Here is a 5,295-nt window from a genome sequence, read left to right on the forward strand (position 1 = left end):
TGAGGGGCAAATACCCTGAAACAGCTGTCTGTGGATGGACACCATGTTTTGGCATAGGTGGTTTTCCTTTTTGGATGCTGCCCTTCCCGTGGTTGTTCCTTCCCGGTGAAAGACCTGGCTATTTATTGCTTGCGTTGAGAAACACGTGATGGTGTCTCCGCGGCTTTTCTACATGCACTAACTCCTGTTCAGACACATCTCTCATACTTTAAGAATCTCCAACCCAGACCACATCATACTTCAAAACCATATGTATGAACCAATGAATGCTTGTTTTCTATAATCTAATACTTACTAAGTGCTATGAACTTACTTTTCTTCATTTTTGTCATCACTTTTTGAATGAACATTAAACAAGATTTGTTTTATCCACACAATTCAATATTGCTTTCCTTTCTATCTTCACTGTGCTCTTACTTAAAAAAGTAAGAAACTGTTATTTTCTCTAACATTTTGGCGAGCCCGGCCAAACCTGATTATTGTGCTATTTTTGTGAAATCTTTTCCCTTGCACACGGAGGTGGAGAGCTCTGCTAAACACCTGTTGTTCAAGGGGCAGGAATTCTGCTATTTCACGTCACAAGGATCAGACAGAGCCTACAGACAGTGAGGATTCGTGTCTCCAACCATAAAGAGCTGGATGTGTCCCATGACGGAGGTCTGAGGATTTCAGTAAAGACACAGAGGACCATACATTGACGGTTGGATCAATCCAGGAGAGGAAAAGATATTCCACAGGTGAGAAAATGGATTTCATTCATGATTATTCTAAGAAAAGTAATATAGAGTTTAAGTTTGTTCATAGCCATACAGATTCACAATTATGATTTAGTTTTTATAGCCAATGTGAAGCAGTGAATCTTAAGATTGAACAGAGGTTTTTCAGTAAAAAAAAGTTACAGAGAAAGCTTCAAAATGTCATGTACATGGTCCGAGTGTACAATAATTTAGTCTTTGAGAAAACTGAAACACAAACACATAAAGCATGTACTATCACACAAGAGATTGGTCATACTGACACACAAGGTGACACACAAGAGTCTGACGGGGATTACTTTGATTGTCCAAATTGTTTTGTATTTGTCAGAACATAATGAAAAATTGGAAGATCAAATCGATGCTCGAACAGAATTATTGTCCAAATTGCACCAAGATATAAAAAAGGTTTCTGTTCTTACAAGATCAAACAAACATGAAGACAATGCCGCCACATCATTTGTACCAGACACACGAAATCCACATGTTTCAGTAGAAGATTTACAGGCAGATGAACTACAATGGAAGAAATTACATGACAGAGCAGCACAAACTGAAAATACACGATCAGTTAATGAAAATTGTAAAAGACATTCCAAACTACAATGACAAGATAGATGCCTTTTATAATGCGGGAAAGATATATATCTTGGTACTATGTTAGCCAGTAGATAGAAAAATATTTAGAATTGAGAAGGGAAAATGGACTCATGCCAAAATCATCCACCAAACCTTCCGCACCTCCATTACATTCTTCTGCACTCACTCACACTGACAACAGACAAACGTAGTCACTGTATGCACCATTAATCAGATCAGAGAGATGACAATGAAGGAAACTGAGTCCAGGGACAGAATTCCAAGTGCTTTTAAAAAGGACACTGGTCTTCTCCCATCTCCTCCATCTTTCTGACAATCACAGACAATTCCTACACCCCATCCATTGGAATTTGTGACTCGAGTTACATTGGATGACTGTGGAATGTTGTGAATTCTGTTATCGAACTCCCTCCTGTGGTCATGAATGGTACTTCGGCGAGTTCTGTCCATGGACTCCATCTGGTGGCTGTGAGTGAAGCTGCTGCTTCTGAGGTTCCTTCCACAGGTGACGTAGTTTATTCTTTGGCTGGCTGCTCTATTTAACTCCACTCAGATCGTTACTCCATGCCAGCTGTCAATGTTCTTGTACTGGTTCAGTTCGCTCTTGGATCTGTCAGGTGTCCTGTCTACTCCAGCAGAAGCTAAGTCCCTGCTAATTTATTATTTGTTCTTGGTTTTCTTGTCCAGCTTGCTATCATGATTTTGCTCTGCTAGCTGGAAGCTCTGGGATGCAGAGTGGCACCTCCGCACCGTGAGTCGGTGCGGAGGTCTTTTTGCACACTCTGCGTGGTCTTTTTGTAGTTTTTTGTGCTGACCGCAAAGTTACCTTTCCTATCCTCAGTCTGTTTAGTAAGTCTGGCCTCCCTTTGCTGAAACCTGTTTCATTTCTGTGTTTGGGACTTTCGTCTTAACTCACAGTCAATATATGTGGGGGGCTGCCTTTTTCTTTGGGGAATTTCTCTGAGGCAAGGTAGGCTTTATTTTCTATCTCTAGGGCTAGTTAGCTCTTAGGCTGTGAAGAGGCGTCTAGGGAGAGTCAGGAACGCTCCACGGCTATTTCTAGTGTGTGTGATAGGATTAGGGGTTGCGGTCAGCAGAGCTCCCACTTCCCAGAGCTTGTCCTTTGTTGGTTTAACCACCAGGTCATAACAGTGGAAGACCATTTGTCAAGGTAAATCTAGCAGGACAGAATGTTGTATTTCTTATTGATACAGGAGCCCAATTAAGTGTTACAAATCTTGATTTTAAGCTACAACCACATTCACCAGTTTGTACAATTGTTGGTTTTAGTGGACAAGGTGGGACTAAAGCAACCTTAGTTACCAATGTGACGTTGGAAACACTTATCAAAACAGGAATTGACATTTGTTATTGTCGTGATTCTGAAAATATACTTGGCACAGATTTTATGCAGAAATTTTGGATGGGTAGTCGATCTAGGAAATCAAGTTATCTGGAAAGATTCTGATGGTTGTAAACCTGTAGTCATTGATCCTAGTGATTATAGCCATGTTGGAAGTATTTGCTTAAATAATGTTGTGTCAACAGATCATTTGTGGCCTGAAACTGGTGGTGACGAGGTATTGACAGAAATTGTACAGCTTTTTCCTTCTCTTTGGGCTAAGTTCAGGAATGAGGTTGGTACAATGAAGGATGTTGTTGTAAATGTGGAAGGGCGAGATCCTCAGCGTCCGTATAAATTGCCTCCAGAATCAATTGATTCTATGTCAAAGATAATACAGGAATTGTTAGATCAAGGTGTCATCCAAAAGGCTAATTATGTAAGTAACAATCCTTTGTGGTGTGTCCTTAAATCTGATGGTTCTTATCGAATGATATTGGATATGCGGATGTTTAACAAACATACTCCCAATGTAGCACCCATTGTTGCAGATATTCATGACATGATGGCAAGGTTGAATGAAAAGGCAAAATACTTCTCTGTACTAGAGATCAGTAATGTTTTTTCAGTATACCTCTTGAAAAGAGTTGTCAGTACAAGTTTGCATTTACTTTCTTGGATGAACAATATCTGTTTTGTAGGTTACTTCAAGGAGCACATTTGTCACCTAGTGTTTTCCATCAGGCGTTGGCAAAGGTATTATCTAGATTTTCTAGGCCTGATTGTATTTTGCAGTATGTGGATGATATCCTGTTGTCTACTGAGGATAAAGAATCACATGTTTCTCTTCTGACAGAATTGTTTGAGCTGCTGCATGATGCAGGGTTAAAACTGAACACCAAAAAGGTCAAATTGATGCAGACCGAGGTCAGGCTTTTGGGAGTGTTGTTGAGTCCAGGAAAAAGACAGCCACTGCAGGAAAGAATAGAGGCAATTGCTTCTCTACCAATTCCAACATCACATAAGGCATTGCGACATTTCTTGGGTCTTATAAACTTTTCAAGGGACTTCATTGAAAATTTTGCAGACAAGGTCAGGCCTTTGTATGATCTTTTAACAGGTGAAAATAGTGATTACTTTGGTCCTTGGGGTGATGAACAACAAACCTCATTTGAACAATTGAAAATGAATTTACAAACTGCACCTCCTTTGTCCACAGTAGATCCTTCTGCGCCATTTGCTTTGCAAGTACACACATCAGAGACTTCTGTGTTTGCTGTGCTGCTACCGTTGTAGTGAGAAGAGTGGAGAATTTGGGGCTATTTTTCTAAGCTTCTCTCACCTGTTGAAAGAGGGTTTGAGACATGTGCAAGACACCTGGTAGGTGTGTACTTTGCAGTCAAAAGGCTGTGATGGCTAGCACTCGACTGATGTAGAGGTGATGGTGCTAGTGAAAGGAACTGAATGTTCCGAAGTCACTGAATATAAAGATCACTGCACACATTCAAGAGGAAAATATGCTTCAAGTAGAAATTTATTTATAGTGGATTCAAGACAAAGCGACTGGTAAGTGTTTGACGTTTCGGCTAATACATAGCCTTGGTCACAACGTCGCAAATGTGCAGAGTCTGTCTTAGTTCAGGGTAATACAGGTGAAGTATTGACGAAGGTTACGTCCCTGGTGGTTTCGTGGGTTGCTGTATGTTCTGGGATGAGCTATGCCTCTTTGGACAAAATAGGTAAATATCGAGGTCGTGTACCAGGAGCCTGCGGGTGTGCTTAACGGCAAAAAACCACGGGTGTGTCAGCACCAGTTGGCTCCAGGAGTGCCAGCGCCAGCACCAGCTCAAGCTCGGACACGGATGTGTCAGCCTTATACCACTACACCTTCCATGGACTCAGTGCTGCATATACGCTGATCACACGGGTACCCACACCTTACCTTACGGAGCATTAATTAAGCATGCCTGCTGGCATCTGGACTCTGTAAACCAATGACATAAAAATGTTTTTTTGCCGTTAAGCATACCCGTAGGCTCCTGGTACACGACCTCGATATTTACCTATTTTGTCCAAAGAGGCATAGCTCATCCCGGAGCATACAGCAACCCACGAAACCACCAGGGACGTAACCTTCGTCAATACATCACCTGTATTACCCTGAACTAAGACAGACTCTGCACATTTGCGACGTTGTGACCAAGGCTATGTATTAGCCGAAACGTCAAACACTTACCAGTTGCTTTGTCTTGAATCCACTATAAATAAATTTCCACTTGAAGCATACTTTGCAGTCAAAGCAACTGAACACATTGTTGGGTTCAACAAAATCACTTTGCAAACTCCTCATTCTACACTAACACTTCTCTTTGAGAATAATATCCCAGGTATGTCACATCAGAGATTTGCTCATTGGTTATTGTCACTGTCTCCCAAACAATTTGAGGTACATTATAAGGCCAAATATGTTCTTCCTCCGTTGATGCAATATGAAGGACAAACTCATGATTGTTTACAGTCTTTTCAGGATCCTAGTCCATCACTTTTCAGACAGTAGGCAGAGGCAACAGATGAATCAATTTTTGTAGATGGTTCCAG

The sequence above is a fragment of the Ranitomeya imitator genome, chromosome 2, assembly GCF_032444005.1.
Source record: "Ranitomeya imitator isolate aRanImi1 chromosome 2, aRanImi1.pri, whole genome shotgun sequence".
NCBI classification, from domain to species: domain Eukaryota; kingdom Metazoa; phylum Chordata; class Amphibia; order Anura; family Dendrobatidae; genus Ranitomeya; species Ranitomeya imitator.